The sequence below is a fragment of the Panthera uncia genome, assembly GCF_023721935.1.
Source record: "Panthera uncia isolate 11264 chromosome A3 unlocalized genomic scaffold, Puncia_PCG_1.0 HiC_scaffold_11, whole genome shotgun sequence".
Classification (NCBI taxonomy): Eukaryota; Metazoa; Chordata; class Mammalia; order Carnivora; family Felidae; genus Panthera; species Panthera uncia.
The window spans coordinates 85,060,388-85,079,532 of NW_026057578.1; the positions used below are offsets into that span (position 1 = coordinate 85,060,388).

Below are 19,145 nucleotides of genomic sequence, written 5' to 3' on the forward strand. Positions count from 1 at the left end.
TAAAAAGGAGGTGAATGGCCCTGGATCTTAGCCAAATACCATCTCTTGGCAACTAACAAGCACAGGCAGGGCTGCTGAGGGGTCCTGTAGCCTGATCTGACTGAGGCACCTGAAGGTGCATTTTTGAAGAAAAGCTGACTTAGGAAGGACAGACTACTGCCTTTAAATATTATGCAGTATCATGTGAAAGAGAGATTAGTTTCATTCATTATTGCTCTAAAGCTCTACTCTCCAAATTTTAAAAGTTTTTCATCTGAATCAGTAAAATATTTTCAGCATCTTTTTAGTAAATGCATACTTATTTATAAATTATGTGCATATGATCATGGATGATGACAAATCAACCCAAATTTTCTCTCTTGGGAAGAACGAGTGCCCACTTCTGAGGGTAGACAACCCACAGGGTCCCCTGGGAATGCTTATTGCACCTGATGACAATTGGCCCTTGTTACAGTTCCCCATGAGGGACCCCTTAAATCCTGGCCACAAGTCCTGTCTTGGAAGTCCTCCTTTCTTCTTTTTGCCTTATCACCTAGGGTCACCTGAGTGCATGTCTTCCCGGGACCTGAAGGCACTCCTTGAAACACCATCAGATAAAGAAACACTTCCTAATGCTAAGAGCCACCCAGAGGTGGAGTATGCTGTCTTCTCAGGATGCACGTATTGTCTAATCACTGAGCTTGCTTCCGCTCAGGTGGCATAGCTTCCTGGAAATTTGGCATTTCCTGGAAATTTGGACTAGACTAATGTTTCTCAAGGAGTGCCATCTGCATCAGAATCAGCTGTGAGTGTGAGGGTGCATTTGGGGAGGGGTTGTTAGAACTGCAGATCTCAGGGCACCTGGGCGGCTCAGTCAGTTAAGCATCTGACTTCGGCTCAGGTCATGATCTCACGGTCTGTGGGTTTGAGCCCCATGTCGGGCTCTGTGCTGACGGCTCAGAGCCTGGAGCCTGCTTTAGATTCTGTGTCTCCCTCTCTCTCTCCCCCTCCCCTGTACATGCTCTCTTTCTCTCTCAAAAATAAACATTAAAAAAAAAAAAAAAAGAAATGCAGATCTCTGGACCTTTCCCAGACCTCTTGCATCAGCATATCTTGGGGAAGGATCTAGGAATCAGTGTGGTGTCCTTCCCCACTCTAAGAGTCCATGGTTCAACTTCTAATGCTGTTTATGAACTGGGACTAGCTGGAAGCCCTTGGGCATTTTAGCTACCTTTTGGGCCTCTGTTTCATCATCTTTAAAACAGAAGTTAAGCTATAGTGTCTCCTAGCTCTGGAGCCCCATGCCTTTCTTTTCTTTTTAAAATGTTTTAATTAGGTGGCACCTGGGTGACTCAGTCGGTTAAGCGGCCGACTTCGGCTCAGGTCATGATCTCGTGGTCCGTGAATTCGAGCCCCGCGTCGGGCTCTGTGCTGACAGCTCAGAGCCTGGAGCCTGCTTCAGATTCTGTGTCTCCCTCTCTCTTTGCCCCTCCCCCACTTGTGCTCTGTCTCTCTCTATCAAAAATAAATAAAATGTAAAAAAAAAAAAATAAAATGTTTTAATTAAAATTTTAGATTTTAAAAATTGAGATCAAATTGATATATACTTGTAGTAGTCTTAGGTATACAATATAATGATTTGACATATGTTGACATATGTATCTTGTGAGATGATTATCATAATAAGTTCAGTTAATGTCTATCACCACACATAGTTGCAAATTTTTCTTTCTTGTGAGGAGAGCTTTTAGGATCTACTCTCTTAGCAACTTTCAAATACACACTACAGATTGTTAACTATAGTCACTGTACAGTACATGACATCCCTAGGACCGTGCCTCTGTTTTCCACCTTGTCTTAGTCGCTTGTAACTGGGAACAAGTGAGCATGTTTAAAAAAAAGTTTGTTGCAGTGACATGAAATATAGTAAGTGCTCAGTAAATTTTTGTTGATTGATAGCTTAGTTTAGGGTTGGTCAAAGGAGACCATTCAAAGCAGGAGGAAAGCCACATGTTAAAAGCCCAGAGCTTCCCAAACCTTGGCTCACTTCAAACTTAACATGAAAGCCGCTATTTAAGTTGTGCTTCTGAAGTGGGCTGGAGGGAGGGGCTGTGACTTGCCATCGCAGGACTGCTACAGGCCTGTTGCCTGAAAGAGGTTTTCCCTGTGTGGCTTTATCAAAGGCCACAGGCCAGCAGCTAGATACACAGAGCTGTTCCTGTGTGGGCACAGAGACTCCTTGTCAGGCTGCCCCTCAGAGGAGCCACAGGGCTGCTTTCCATCCCCTCTGTAGAGAGGAAGATGAAGGAAGAGAAAGGGGCCTGTGGCATTTGTCCAGGTCCCAACAGCAGCAGGCAAGACAAGCGATATTCATGGTCACACCTAAGGATGTGGAAGCTGGTGGCTTTGGATGCAGTGTCTCCATCAACTTTGTATTTAAGACAACACTTAGAAAAGAGGAGAGTTGCATTTTTGAGTCAGGGTCATTGGATGTTGCTGGAAATCTGAGGGAGGCTCTGGTCCACGGGGACCTACATGACTCTTGTCAGCTAGATAAAGGCAGACGTTCAGTGGGCCAGATTACCTGGTTGGGGACCTGGGCTCTCTTATCAGTCTTCCCTCCTTTACTGGAGAGTCTGGTTCTTTTTTTTTTTTAATGTTTTGATTTATTTTTGAGACAGAGAGAGACAGAGCATGAGCAGGAGAGGGTCAGAGAGAGAGGGAGACACAGAATCTGAAGCAGGCTCCAGGCTCTGAGCTGTCAACACAGAGCCCGACGCGGGGCTTGAACTCATGGACTGTGAGATCATGACCTGAGCTGAAGTTGGACGCTCATCTGACTGAGCCACCCAGGCGCCCCTTGGAGAGTCTGTTTTTAAGAACATCTGGGTGAGCTGTCTCTGCTGATGGCTGTCCCCACGCTTATGGCCTTGGTGAGGACCCCAGTGGAGTGACTCAGTGACTCTCATCCCTTGCTGTCAGCCTCAGACAAGCCAGTCTCAAGAGTCCTCAGGTGCCCTTCTCACCTGGGCCACTTCTTTGTTCTTTCCTGAGTCCCCTGCCTATAGAGATAAACTCCTAAGATTCACCAGAGAGGTGAGGACTGGATGACACCCTATGTCTCTTCCAAACATGTTTCCCCAGGGAAGAGGATTTGCATTAACTAAGCACCCACTATATGTGAGGCACCCCTTATGCGATTTATACTCACACTCTCCAAAGTGGGGTGTGAGATACCTAAGGATGACCCATTGGGAAGCAGGAAGAACATACTAGAACATACTAGAACTATTTATATTGATTTTCTAATCTAAAAAATAAGAAAGAAATTAAGAACACTTGTATTTAATGGCAACTAGCACCTTTGTGCCTGGCACATGAGACATCTTGAGGGTAGAAGGGGGGTTACGGCCACTCAGAAGGCAGACAGTGGCATTCCTCAGGTTTTCATTTGTTCATTTTTAGCATACTGAGACAAACTGCAATGCACACGAATGTATTTTGGGATTTAAAAATAATCCTCACAAGTGGCACACTTGGAGGTGAACCATGTTGACCTAACCCCTACTCATCTTTAGGGGGTAAGAGAGGTGTGTAAAGGGAGTAATCAGTTTCACACTGGTACAGGCTCCCTTAAAGGGCCGACGAGAAGGATGGAGAGAAGACCAAGGTGGGTGGTGAGACCACTTTTGCCTGAGACGGTCAGGTTTTCACAGAAGAGGAAACGTTTCAGATGGCTCTAAAACATGTTCTTAGCTCTTAAATTTGGCTGCCCATCAGAATCATCCAGAGAGGTTAAAAGAAAAAAAAAAAAAGCTGGTTCCTGGACTCCTCCCCAGACCTGTCAAGTCAGTGTCTCAGTGGGGAGAACAGAATCTACCTATGTTTGTCCCACCAGGTTTCTGTAGCCATATAGAGATCCTGGAAATGCTATTGGGGGGCAGGGCTAGGTGCTGGGCCCAGCCCCAGGGGGCCTCCAATTCCATGTAGGTGCAGGCTGCCCTCTGCAATCCTCTTCCATGGGGCTGGGTTTGGGGCCTTCTGAATGGAAGGCCAGGGCCCTGCCTGCTACTCTGAGCACCTAGCTGGGTTCGGAGACCAAGGTCCCATGGCCAGGGGAGGAGCCTCCCAGTGACATGATCTATGCTGCCCGGGCTCATTTACTGCCATCTGCCCTTGTACTGTGCTTACAGAAAAGATTTCTTTGTCAAAACACACAACAGTGAGCCTGGTTTGGCCCCAGGCTTCTGTGTCATAACTCTTTTTTATTGGAGCAAAAAGAAGTAGCACATTATTGTTCTTCTGCTCCACGTTTTCTCATGGATCAAGAAAGCAACAAGCACTCTGTGCGAAGAGAAAAGCCTGCTTTGTTGTCTGAGGACAGGGAGGTGAGAGAGACGAGGAGGCCTTTCACAGGCCGTAAAAGAGACATACCACACAAAACAGGCTTGAGGCGAGGCGCATGGGCAGAGGGCTTGGGAATGGGTGGGAAGAAATCATTTGCACCTATTCACTGGCTCATCAGGGTTTCACACGTTTCACTAGTAAAAGTGACCTGGGCACGCCTGTGTCAATGTTCTCTGGCAGAGCCTTGCTACGAGGAGGGTCATTCTGGGACAGCTTTATGCAATGACGATGCTTCTGAGAAATGGAGTGAGTTGATAAAGTTGTTGAGGCCACTTCAGTGTTTTAAGAAACCTCGGGGCTAATGATATGACAATTAGTAGTGTGCTTTCCATGTGTCATCTCTTCCCCGTGACCTGCGAGGGGACAAGGTGGCTGTTGTCATCCTCAGTTACAGAGGAGGCAACCAAGGCTCCGAGAGCCTGAATTCCCTTTCTTCAGCTCACATAGCAGAGTCAAGTTCAGTTCCTGATGTGTGTGTTTTCACTGATGTGTGACTTCAGTGATGTCAGAAACCGTTCAGTAATTTAAGTATTTCCCTACGTTGTTCGCTTCACAAATTTGAATTTTTACACATTGGATTTTCCTTAAGAGAGCATGAAGTTTAAATAAGTAAATAAATACAAATTAAAATTAAAAATAAAAAGAGAGAGCATGAAGTCGACTCCACTAAGTTAGCACAGTCTACTAAGATGGGTACGTGACTCTGAGAAGCATTCCTTTTAACATAATTCAAATTTCGACAGCACGGAAATGAATAAACAAGTAGAAATTCCCCTGTACCTACGTCTCTTCTTTCTCTACCTCCGGATAAATGTTCTTTCTAGAACAGCGATTCTTAAATTTTAGTGAGCACCATCACCTGGAAGGCTTGTGAAGCAGACTGCTGGGCCTTAGCTGTAGAGGTTCTGATTCAGCTGGTCTGGGACAGGGCCTGAGAATGTGTGTTCCTAGTAAACTTCTTAATGATGCTGATGCTGCTGGTACAGGGACCTCGCTTTAAGAATCCCTGTTTGATAGTGTTTTTATTTTTCCTCTGTATCTCACTATAGCTCTGCATGTTTACAAACACAGATTTTTAAAAATGGACCCATGCTTTACTTAGAATTTTGAAACGTGTTTGTTTTCATTTAACAAAATATCCCAGACATCATTCCAAGTCTGTAGGTTAGGATCTACATCATTCTTTTTAATGGCTGCATAGAATTCGATTGTATGTCTGTACCATTATTTATTTAACTAGTCTCTATTACTGAATGTTCAGATTGTTTCCATTTTCCCCTACTATAAACAACACTACAGATCTTTTCATATATATTTACACTTTTGTGCTAATAATCATGAAGGATAAATTCACAAAAGTGGACTAGATGGTTGACAGAGATTACATGTCTTCAGATGATATACAGCTGTCAGGTTATTCCCTCCTCCCATAAAGTTTGTTCCACATTATATTCCTACCAATAGAATTTGAAGAATCTTTCATCAACATCAAATGTTAAGAATAATTTTTATCTTTGCTTATTGATAGGTGAAAAATGCTAGACTGTTTTAATTTGCATGTCTGTATGAGTAAAGTTAGGCGTATGTTATCGGCCAGTTGTATTTCTTTTTCTGTAGCATGCCTACTTATATCCTTTGCCTGTTTTTTCGGGAAAAGGAATTCAGAATGGCAGAAAAAATGTATGGCAATTTCTTCACTCTGCTGGGCATAGCTTGGGCTCCTGACACCTTGCAGAAACATTTGGAGGTGCCACAGAAGAGAAACAGGAAACAACTCAACACCAAAAAACCCCTCAAATAATCTGATGGAAAAATATAGAGGACCTGAGTGGCCATTTTGCCAAAGAAGACATACAGATGGCAAATGGACACATGAAAAGATGCTCAACATAACTCATCGTTAGGGAAATGCACATCAAAACCACGGTGAGATATCATCTTACACCTGTCAGAACAAAATAGCTAGAATCAAAAAGATAAGAAATAAGCACTGGCGAGGCTGTGGAGAAGAAAGAACTCTTCTTCATTGCTGGTGGGAATGCAAATAGGTATAGTCACTGTGGCAAACAGTATGGAGGTTCCTCAAAAAATTAAAAATAGAAATACTATATGATCCAGTAATTATACTACTGGGTATTTACTTAAAGAAGACAAAAATACTAATTCGAAAAGATACATGCACCCCTAGGTATGGAAGCAACCCACATGCATATGTAGATGAATGGATAAAGAAGATGTGGTACATACACACACACACACACACACACACACACACACACACACACACAGTCTGGAAAAGCAAAATGAATAAAGCTTGTTTAGGCTAGAGAACAGAAGCCTGAAAGGGGCAGTGGAAAGGAGAAAAGCCTTAACTTTCTGAGTGCTGAGTCTTTCAAGAAGGGTGGCTGATGAGTACTTTCTTCCAGAGCGTAGACCAACTTGAATTGCCATAGGTGGGCTTTATTCAGTTTAGGGAAGTTCTTTCTCATTATAAGTACCAGTTCTAGTCTACATTTCTATTCTTCGAGACATTTCAACTCAATTGGAGACAACTTTGATGCTGTTCTCCTATACCTCAAATCATGGAGCATGATCTTCCAGGTACCTCTGTGTTCCTTTTTTTTTTTTTTTTTAAAGCTAGAAAAATTTAAAATACAGTGGTCAGGTCAATCTGGTTTCATTCAATTAAAAGCTTGGGGGCTCTTTCTACTGTAGTGTTAGGAAGTCCTCTTCAGCAGCATGTGGCCTCAGTACTTTTTAGGAATCATTATGGAGCTACGTCCTCTGCCTGGATGTTGACTCTGGCACCAGAGTTAATATGACAGCAGCCCAGCCCAGCAGCTGAGAGGTCCCCTCTCTCCACAGGACCTGAGCAAGTAAGTGTTCTGCATTCAGTGAGTTTCCACTAATGGCATATAACCCGAATATTGACCCTCCTTCTATGTGTCCTCTCCCTGCTTCATTGCAACAGTCTTGACTCCGATCTCATAACTGGGCTCTTTATCCTGTTTCTCAGAAAGCATCCTCTTGTACCCAAAGCATGAGTGAACAATGCAGTAAGAGAAAGGTACTGTTAAGGCCCCAGGAGCCTTTGGCTTCCCTCTCCTATGAACAGAATTAGAGTCCAAGGTAGGGGCACTTGGGTGGCTCAGTCGGTTGAGCCTCTGACTTCCGCTCAGGTCATGATCTCATGGTTCATGAGTTCGAGCCCCACGTCGGGGTCTGTGCTGATAGCTCAGAGCCTGGAGCCTGCTTCAGATTCTATGTCTCTCTCTCTCTCTGCCCCTCCCCAGCTTGCTCTGTGTCTCTCCCTCAAAAATAAAAAACGAACAAACAAAAAAGAATTAGAGTCCAAGGTAGAAAGCCAAGTCTTTGTCAACTCCTTCCAACTCCTCACCCCCATATTCCCCTTGTGACTAGATCTTACCAAATCTCTAAGATCTCTGATCCACTTTTCCATCTTTATTATCTCTGGTTTAGTCTACATCCTTCTTCCTTTCCTGAATGAATGCATTGGTCTCCTGGCTTTCTTCAGTCACATCCCCTTCCCATCAATTTAATTATATATTCATTAATTCATTCGTTTGTTCGTTCGTTTGTTCGATATTCCATGAGAATTGACTTGTCTCTGTGCCAAACACATTCAATAAATGCCACAAGGCTGTGAGTTATTAATTACAAAGAAGACATCCAGGCAATCCGCCCTCTTGGTTCAAAGGAGTTGGGGGACTTTCCGGGGTGGGGTCCCAGAGGCAGATGAACTTGAGCTGGGTCTTGAAGTGTGTGTAGGTAATGTGGAAAATTCCATGAGTCATCCACCTACCAGTTACTCCCCATTCTTTCTTGCTGCACTGGTGTTATTTGTTCACCTTTATGCTCAGGGAGGCTGCTTCTGACTTCATTTAGGTTACTTTTAGTTGGATCTTCAGTTACTAGGAACTCAAAGTGTTATGCAGGTGGGATGTAGCCCAGTGCAGGTGGCATGGCTATTGCCTGGCTTGTAGTAATGGGGTCACAGTAGGTGTCAGTTGTTTCTCTGATTTCCCCAAGGTCAAGCCTGTAGACTCCAGGGTGTATTGTTGAATACTGAAGTGGCCTGTCCTGAGGGAGAAGACGAAGATCAGGGGCTGGCACAGGGGTCAGGAAGCCTCCCTTTCATTTTCATCTTAGGCAAGAGAGTGTCCAGCACATCCAGAAATCATGAGCACCCAAGCTGGGAGGGCATCTTGGCCATTATTTAGGTCAGAGGTCAGGCAGGTGATGTAAATGAATGAAGCCAACCTGTGTTTGCGTATGAAACATGTAGGATAGTCTTTATTTCATGAAGAAAGTTGCTCTCTATAATTTTTCCTGATGCAGATGGACCTCTTGGTTGACCATTCATTTTCTTATGGGAATGGAAAAAGAAAAAAAGAAACAGTTCTCTATTGAAAAATAAACCACCTAATACAGCCTCCAGGCTGTGGGGACAATAGGCTGTACTAGGAATGTTGTGACCTGGAAAGGGGATGACTATAGGTGGCACCAAGTCACCAAGTGGTTGTTGCCAAATGGGAATCTTGGAGCAGGATGATAGGTCTTCTGACTTCTCAAGAGAAGCCTGAAATATGATTTTTAAAAATATATGTATGTATATATATTTTAATGTTTATTTATTTTCGAGAGAGAGAGAGAGCGAGTGAGTGAGCCCGAGTAGGGGAGGGGCAGAGAGGAAGGGAGACAAAGAATCTGAAGCAGACTCCAGGCTCTGAGCTGTCAGCACTGACTTTGACCTCAGGGCTTGAACCCATGGACCACGAGATCATAACCTGGGCTGAAGTCGAACGCTTAACTGCTTAACTGACTGAGCCACCCATGTGTCCTGAAAAAAATTTTTTAATGTTTATTTTTTGAAGGAGAGAGAGACATATCATGAGTAGGGGAGGGGCAGAGAGAGAGCTGGAGACACAAAATCTGAAGCAGGCTCCAGGTTCTGAGCTGTTAGCACAGAGCCTGATACGGGGCTTGAACTCATAAATTGTGAGATTGAGATCATGACCTGAGTCGAAGTCAGATGCTTAACCGATTGAGCCACCCAGGTGCCCCTGGTTAAAAATATTTTAAAAATATATCCCTTAATACAAATCAAAACCACACTCAGATATCACCTCAGGCCAGTCAGAGTGGCCAAAATGAACAAATCAGGAGACTATAGATGCTGGCGAGGATGTGGAGAAACGGGAACCCTCTTGCACTGTTGGTGGGAATGCAAACTGGTGCAGCCGCTCTGGAAACCAGTGTGGAGGTTCCTCAAAAAATTAAAAATAGATCTACCCTATGACCCAGCAATAGCACTGATAGGAATTTACCCAAGGGATACAGGAGTGCTGATGCATAGGGACACTTGTACCCCAGTGTTTACAGCAGCACTTTTAACAATAGCCAAATTATGGAAAGAGCCTAAATGTCCATCAACTGACGAATGGATAAAGAAGTTGTGGTTTATATATGCAATGGAATACTACTTGGCAATGAGAAAGAATGAAATCTAACCTTTTGTAGCGACGTGGATGGAACTGGAGAGTGTTATGCTAAGTGAAATAAGCCATACAGAGAAAGAAAGACAGATACCATATGTTTTCACTCTTATGTGGATCCTGAGAAACTCAACAGAAGACCAGGAGGAAGGAGAAGGGGGGGGATTTACTGAGAGGGAAGGAGGCAAACCATAAGAGACTCTTAAAAACTGAGAACAAACTGAGGGTTGATGGGGGGTGGGAGGGAGGGGAGGGTGGGTGATGGGCATCGAGGAGGGCACCTGTTGGGATGAGCACTGGGTGTTGTATGGAAACCAATTTGACAATAAATTTCATATTAAAAAAATAGAAAATAAAAAATAAAAACCTGGGCTAAAGATGTTTAAAAAATATATATCCCTTTGCTTCCTGAGCATGTGCATTATAGGGACACACATCTGGAAGCAAAGCCTAGAGCTAGAGGCATTTGGGGTTAGGAGTGCAGAGCAGGGGGTGGAGATGCAGGGAGATGGAACCGGGAGCATGGGCTTCTGAAGGACAGAAGCTGAATCCTGGTCTAAGTGTGAAACAGGAAAATGAGATAAAAAAGCACACCAAAGAAAATGTAGAGACGCACAAAGAAGAAAATGAAAATCACAGTCCTGCTATGCAGAAATTAGGAAAGTGAAATTAAGAAAACAATCCCATTTACGATTTCACCAAAACCAATAAAATACCTAGGAATGAACTGCAGAAAAATCACTAATTTTTAATATTTTTCCTTACAGTCTTTTCTTTTTCTCCTACAGCCTTCTTTCCTGATGCGAGATTAGGATAATTTCCCCCCTTATCATTACAATCTCTCTGCAAACTTATTTTTGAATGGCGGTATCTCAGTCTGGTGCCAGGGTAATGGCTCACAGAGCCCTACATATTCAAATTCTGTCAGAATAAAACTCCTTTCTGAGTCCTGGCTGGTTGTTCTGTTCACTCACTGAAATGTCACCTGTCATGCTACAGTGGTAGGATGCCTGCATCCCATGCTGGGGCAGGGGTTGGAATGTAGGAAAGGATAAAAACTGGCAGAGAGAGCAATCTAGGAGGGAGAGGAGGAAGGCTAAGTCAGTCACTGCAGATCTTTAAGTGAAACTCAAGTCAAAATTAAATCATGCCCCAAGTGTGAATCCTTTTAGGAAAGTTTAATTAAACAAACTGCGTGGGTGTAAACCACACATGCTCCTGGGCTCCTTAGGGGCTCTAGGAGTTGGTAGGAAGCTTCTACATTTGCGTCCTGCTAATGTTACTCTCTGATGGCAGAGCTAGGAGTGGAAGAAAGGCTACAGGCAAATCCATGTCCAGTCCTGGAAGGACGACTTCAAGTGCTGGCTGAGTAGCAATTTCTAACAGTCAGCCTTGCGAGGCCCCCCAGCTGTCTCCTCTCGGGCAGGTGCCCCTGGGGCGGGCTGGAGGGGGTGAGTGAGGAGGGCCTTCCAGAGTCCCTCAGGAATGAGGTTGTCACATGGCCTCTGAGTCTCATCTTTGTGTCTGTCACCTCTCACTGCCCTCTGGTTTAGGGGTGGGGGGCCCTGGCAGACACACTATACCTGCTTTGTGACTACGTGCATCTCCCTGAGGGCGTGTTCCCTGTGCCTTGTGCAATGGCTGCTGAGTGGCAGGGCACAGGTCTGAGTACATTTCCCAGGCAGCTGGCATGATGAAACCTGGCTGGCCCAGCTCCCCTGTGAACACTTGGCTCCCCTCATCTCCACTGTGTTCCCTGAACAGACACTTGACATGGTAGTGGGAACTGGTTTCAAAGAGCATTCACAACACCCTGTGTTGAGTGAGATTCTGCTTTGTGTGTATGTAACACGATTCCCAGGGATCAATGAAGGTGAAACCAACAAAACAAACAGATGTGTAATGCAGATTGTTTGTATTGCTAATAATAATTAATACAATAGCTGTTTACTGAGCATTTGCTATGTGCCAGTCCTTGGGCTAAGAGCTTTTATGCATTAGCTTTTATATATGTGTGTGTGTGTGTGTGTGTGTGTGTGTGTGTGTGTGTATATATATGTAAATTTTTTTTCTTTAATATTTATTTATTTTTGAGACAGGGACAGAGCATGAGCAGGGGAGGGGCAGAGAGAGAGAAGGAGACACAGAATCTGAAGCAGGCTGCAGGCTCTGAGCAAGCTGTCAGCATAGAGCCTGATGCGGGGCTCGAACCCACAAACTGTGGGATCATGATCTGAGCCAAAGTTGGATGCTCAACTGACTGAGCCACCCAGGTGCCCCTGCATTAGCTTATATATTTAAGCCTCACAAAACCTATTTGAGTTAGGTACAATTAATACCCTCTCCCTCTGTTGTTTGGACACCAAGTCATATTTGCTTTGAATTTGAAATGAATAGCTTTCTGAGCTCTGGAAGTATTCTAATTCACTAAAGGAGAAAAAGGAAGACTTTCCCAAGCAAGACAGGAAGCCCAGTATTGGCAGATTTGAGGATTTGCAGAAGTCATACTGTGGCCCATTTAACACACACAAAAAACCAGCCAAAAATTTTTTTGCATGTAATTGACTTAGATGATGCCATTTTTTTCTGAGAACAAAATTTGGAAGACAGCTTGTACTTGGCTGGAAGCTTTGTCCAAAATGTACACAGATAATCAATGGCAATGTGGCTGTTGATTCTCGGAACAGCAGAAAGAAAACCTGATTCAGAATGGAATAACTGCTAAAGCTTTGAGGTCATTACAGTTTGCAAACCCAGGAAAGCAAACTGAATTTGCTCCAGAAACTGGAGAACGAGAAAAAAAGAAGGTTCACAAAAAAGGCAACCACTGGTTCTCACAGGTAAGTGATACCAGTAAAGAATCAGGTCTGTGATAGCCTGGGTCTCCTGACTCTCAGTGCAATGGACTCTCTGACTGCCTTGATGAAGACTATTTAGGACGTTTCTATACTTGTCCTGCCTGTGGTTCCACCAAATGTGAAGCTGAATGCCACTGGGACCACAAGTAACTGAATGAGCAAGTTGAAATAGGAGGAGAAATCATTCATAATAAACATGCTGGATAATTTGTGGTACCAAATTATGGAATCTTTAAAGGTCCTTTCTGTATTTCTAAAACTCTGTCATTCTAAGATACATTTTATTTTTTACTTTTCCTTATATTTTTTAAATGTTTTACTTATTTTTGAGAGAGTGTTTTATTTATTTTTGAGGAGCAGAGAGAGAGGGAGACACAGAATCCGAAGCAGGCTCCAGGCTCTGAGCTGTCAGCACAGAGCCCCTGGTGGAGTTTGAACTCACGAACCGTGAGATCATGACCTGAGCTGAAGTTGGATGCTTGACCAACTGAGCCACCCGGGCACCCCCAAGATACATTTTAAAGTTGATTGCTAAATGATGGAAATTTGAAAACCATCTCAACATGCACTCAGTGTGTGCTAATTTTGCATTTAGGGTGCTTTAAGATTCATTATTTGGATGTATATTTAATCGTGCCATTACTCAGCAGTCAGCTTCAAGCCTGTTTGGGTCAATGTCAAGTAGGTAAAGGCAGTTCTCGATTAGCACAATTCAAATTTCTGTTACCAGCGTATATACTGTGAGTAGTCACGTGAACTACAAACATCCCTGCTAGCTATTAGGTCTGCAAGTCATTATGTAAGAGATGTGCTTCATGACCTGTGACCAATCACAGTACTTCTCTCAAACTTTGCTAGTGATTGGTTACTGCATATTTGTCATTCAGTTCACTCAAAGACAGCAAAGCATTCGTTGTGTTGTATCCTTGGCACCCATGTGACATTTTACAAAAGTGGATCATCAAAAGAACTGGCCAACAAAGGTGAAAGTGCAGTGAAGAAATGAAAAGTGATAATGTGAGACATGAGATTCGAACGTAAATGGAGTTGTAGAAAAAATCACTGAGTTTCAAAGACAGTAATAGCTAATTTCAGTTTCAAGGGTAAATTTCTTGAACAGTTCTGCCTGTATTTGTTCTTTATGCCTATTTATGAGACCAGACTTTTAGTGAGCATGCAAAATGCTAAAAGAGAAGTAGATCTAATTTAGAGTACTCTGTAATAAAAGCTGAGTTTTGGGAAAATTAAAAAAAAAAAAAGACAGGAAACCCAGAACCAATTAGGAAAAAAGCAGACAATGGGGGTGCCTGGGTGGCTAAGTTGGTTGGGCCACTTACTTCAGCTCTGGTCATGATCTTCATGGTTTGTGAGTTTGAATCCTGCTTTGGGCTTTGTGCTGACAGCTTGGAGCCTGGAGCCCGTTTTGGATTCTGTGCCACCCTCTCTCTTTGCCCCTCCCCTACTCACATTCTGTCTCTCTTTCCTTCAAAAATAAACAAACATTAAAAAAAAAGAAAAAATCAGACAAAATTGACTACATATATAACATTTTTTAAAAGATGGCAAAAGACACCATAAAGTCGAAAGACAACACATATTTTGAGAAAGTATTTATAAGACAAATGACAGGAAAATAGTTAATATCACACAAAAAGATTCTACAAGTTATAAGGAAAAAAACTCAGGCCAATTAAAAATGAATAAAAATTTGAATACTAATTCAGAGAAGAGGAAATCCAAATGACCAATAATCACATGACAAGATACTCAATCTTATTATCAGGAAAATGCAAATTAAAACATCATTGGTATACTTTTTCATGTATCAGACCAGTAAAAGTGAAAAAAGTTTTTATATATGGGGTTGATAAGAACGCAGAAAACAAGCACTCTCTTTATGACAGAAGTGTGGATTATTATATATTTTTTGGAAACTGTCCTGGCAATATCTATTAAATAATTATGTTAAAATAAACACTACAGGAGACATTGTTAGTTGCCTACTCAGTATCCATAGCTTTTTTTCTTCCTTTCCAATAGAATCCTAATTTTGTTTATGTTAGCAAGGTAATGAATTGTAAGTGATTTAAACCATCATGAGAATACTGTTCTTTTCCAGTTGCTCAATTTCCCAGTCTAGCAGTGGTCATATCACCCAATTCTGGTCAAGAAAATGTAAAGGAAAGACTGCTGACAGATCTCTGGGAAGGCCTTTGCTTTGCTTTGCTTATATAAGGTACAATTGTGGGTGTTACTACCTTTCTCCCTTTACCTTTAATACAAACCTGGAGTTGTGGCAGCCATTTTGTAACCACAAGGAGGCAAGTGTGAGGACAAAATGCTAACATGCTAAGGATAGCAGAACAGAAAAATATATGAGAGCTTGAGTTCTTCAACCAATACTCATTACTACTTACCTCCAGGCCTTTGTTATGTGAGAAAAACAAATCCTTGTTTGTTTAAGCCTCTGTTAGTCGGTTTCCATTACTGATCATTGAATATACCTCTAATCAGACACATACATTCCTTTTGACTTGGCCATTCTATATATGACTCCATCCTAGAGAAATGAAAGTACCAGTATGTAGAGATTTATGTAGAACTTATGTATAACATTGTTTTTGGAAGCAAAGAACTGAGAACAAGTGGAATGTCTATTAATAGCTAGATGGCTATATAAAATGTAGTATATCCATATAATAAATTGCTATATAGCTATTAGAAAAAAATGATTTAAAAGGGTGCTTACTGAACTTGATGTTAATGATGAATTATGTAAGAACAGCAAATTGAATGGTTAACATTTATAGTACAATCTATTACTTATAAAAAAGATCTTTCTATATGTGTGTAAATGTTTGTATATGTCTACACAATCATAGGAAAAAGGGATTAAAAAACATCGGCAGGAATGAGAGGAGGAACACATTTGAATGAAAACAAGTCTGGTAGAAGAAAATAATCTGCTTTAAAGATTATCAAACTTTATTCAACCATGAAGAGAAGCATCTAATGTGACATAAATATACATGATATTGGCAATTATGTTTTAAATACGAAGTTGAATAGAAGAAAAAAGTTTTTACACACACAAATTTTATTATATAATTCCTTAAACATTTTTTAAGTTTATTTATCTATTTATTTATTTATTTATTTATTTATTTATTTATTTATTTAAAGAGAGAGAATGGGGGAGGGGCAGAGAGAGAGAGGGCAAAAGAGAATCCCAAGCAGACTCCACGCTCTCAGTACAGAGCCTAATGCGGGACTTGATCCCACGAACCGTGAGATCATGACCTGAGCTGAAACCAAGAGTCGGATGCTCAACTGACTGAGCCACCCAGTTGCCTCTATATAATTGCTTTTTTCAATTGACTATTTTTTTATACTTTTCAAAAGATTTAAAAAAATTCCAGTAAACATACAGTATTATATTTGTTTCAGGTGTACAATATAGTGATTCAACAATTCTTTTTTTTTTTTTAAAGTTTATTTTTGAGAGAGAGAGAGCATGAGTTGGGGAGGGGCAGAGAGAGAGGGACAGAAGATCTGAAGTGGACTCGGCACTGACAGCAGAGAGCCTTATGTGGGGTTTGGACCCATGAACCACAAGATCATGATCTGAGTGGAAGTTGGATGCTTAACTGACTGAGCCATCCAGGCACCCCTCAACAATTCTATACATTACTCAGTGCTCATCATAAATGTACTCTCTAATCCTCTTCACCTATTTTTGTGATCCTCCCACCTACCTTCCCTCTGGTAACCATCAGTTTGTTGTCTATAGTTAAGAGTCTGTTGGGGCGCCTGGGTGGCTCAGTCAGTTAAGCCTCCGACTTTGGCTCAGGTCATGATCTCACAGTTGGTGGGTTTGAGCCCCACATCGGGCTCTGTGCTGACAGCTCAGAGCCTGGAGCCTGCTTCAGATTCTGTGTCTCCCTCTCTCTCTCTCCCAAAAATAAAATAACATAAAAAAAAAATTAAAAAAAAAAGAGTCTGTTTTTTGGTTTGTCTTTTTCTTCATTTGTTTTGTTTCTTAAATTTCACACATGAGTGAAATTATTTGGTGTTTGTCTTTCTCTGACTAAGCATTACACTCTATAGGTCCATCCACATTGTTGCAAATGACAAGATTTCATTCTTTCTTATGGCTGAGTATTATTCCATCGTATATATATATATATATATATATATATATATATATATACCACATCTTCTTTATCCATTCATCTATTGATGAACATTTGGGCTGCTTCCATAGCTTGGCTACTGTAAATAATGCTGCAATAGACACAGGGGCGCATATATCTTTTCAAATTAGTGTTTTTATATTCTTTGGGTAAATACCTAGTAGAACTACTGGATCATATGGTAATTCTACTTTTAATATTTTGAGGAACCTCCATACTGTTTTCCAGAGTGGCTGCACCAGTTTGCATTCCCACCCAATATTGCGTGAGGGTTCCTTTTTCTCTACATCCTTGCCAACATTTGTTGTCCTTGTGTTTTTGATTTTATCCATTCTGACAGGTGTGAGGTGATATCTCATCACGGTATTGATTTGCATTTCCCTGTTGATGAATGATGTTGAGCATCTTTCCACGTGTCTGTTGGCCATCTGGATGTCTTCTTTGGAGAAATGTATGTTCTTGTCTTCTGCCCATTTTTAATTTGGGTTCTGTTTTTTGGATGTTAAGTTGTATAAGCCGAATAGAAGAAAAATTTCAAATTATACATTTTTGTTTTCTCATAGTTTCTTATCCCCCCTTTTTTTGCAGAACATGAATTCCAATTTTATTTTCCCCTGTACCAAGAATTCAAAGATAGGTGGTATTTTCCTTTTAATGATATTAAGGCAGAATTTAGTTTTGAATCCTTTACCTGGTATTTTTTACCCGGTTTAAAAATGTGGTATTCCTAAATAGAGATATAGTATTTGCACAGTTAAAATAAATAATGAGGATAATTATCTCAGGAACACTTGTAGAATTCTGGTACACCAATGTCTTCTTAGTGTTCAGTGCTAGATTTTAAAAACTCTTCACAGTCCTTTATTTACACCATCAGTGTTAATTAAGAAAGACAATTGAGTAATTTTAATTCACTTTCATGATTTAATGACAGGGGCTCATTTATGGAATTCAATTTTCACTTCCTCAAATTAGAATGCACTTCAGTTCATCACTTTCGTTACTAGAAAACTGATTTTTGTATAGGAAAATGAGCCAGGTTATTTCTTGTCAAATACATTTCCCAACACCATTTGTGACAACGTGGATGGGCCCTAAGAGAATTTTTCTAAGTGATCTAAGTCAGACAGAGAAAAAGAAATACTGTATGACAAATACTCACTTCTATATGGAATCTAAACAAGTTGGACTCAGAGCAACGGGAAGAAGTACAATGGTGATTGCAAGGAGCCGGGGGTGGGGTGGGGGAAATGGAGAGATGTTGGTCAAAGGGTACAATCAACCAAGTATAAGAGGAATAAGTTTTAGGGATCCAATGTACAACATGGTGACTATAGTTAACAATACTGTATCATATACCATATACTTGGAAGTTACTGATAGATGAGATCTGCAGTGTTCTCGGTACACACACGAAAATGGTCATTATGTGAGAGGATGGAGGTAGTTACTTTGCAATAAACGTGGTAGTTACTTTGCAATAAACGTATGCATCAAATTATCATACTGTCTACCATAAACTTACATAAGCTATATGTCAATTATATCTTAATACAGCCATGGAAGAAAAAAGAGGGAAAAAAATTCCTGTCACATCCACCTGGGCTGTGACAGAGTTCTTGGTAAACCACTGGTCAGAACGTGTAATATATTTTTGCCTAGAAGGAAGCTTTTCATGATAGATAGGGAGCCAGGGAGGGTCACAATGACCTTTTGACTTGTGAGGTGTCTGACTGTGGTAGTCAATACCAAGTCCCTTCATCTAATAACCTGGCCCCGCGGGACCCAGTCGTCCCATATGACATTGCTCCTCTGCCTCAGGAGACATACCTGGGTCCATCAATATATCTGATGCTTTTGTTACACAAAATGTTACTGCATTACCTTCAGTGTCTCTGGCATTAGGTAAATGCTTGGCTATAAAGACAGAGAGGATAGGAGTGCTTGACCTTGTGAAGCTCATGACCTGGGGCACAGGACAACTTGGGGAGGACTTGTCAACAAACATGGCGGCGGTAGGCACAGTAATAGAAGTCTGCATAGCGTGAAGGCTCTGTATGGGGGCTCCTGGAAGGTTTCAGAGAGAAAGTGAGGCGTAAGCCTTCTGTTCTGGAAGGAACAGAAGCGTGCTAAGAGAGAGGAGCAGAAAAAAGGCATTTTCAGCAAAGAGAACTGCCAAGGCAGAGAGGCAT

The 19,145-nt window shown here is 41.7% G+C and overlaps 1 pseudogene; it reads left to right on the plus strand.

The window, feature by feature from the left end:
* Window positions 1-325: 325 nt before the first annotated feature.
* Window positions 326-14,175, plus strand: LOC125936026 (ARL14 effector protein-like; annotated as a pseudogene).
* The last annotated feature ends 4,970 nt before the right edge of the window (window positions 14,176-19,145 follow it).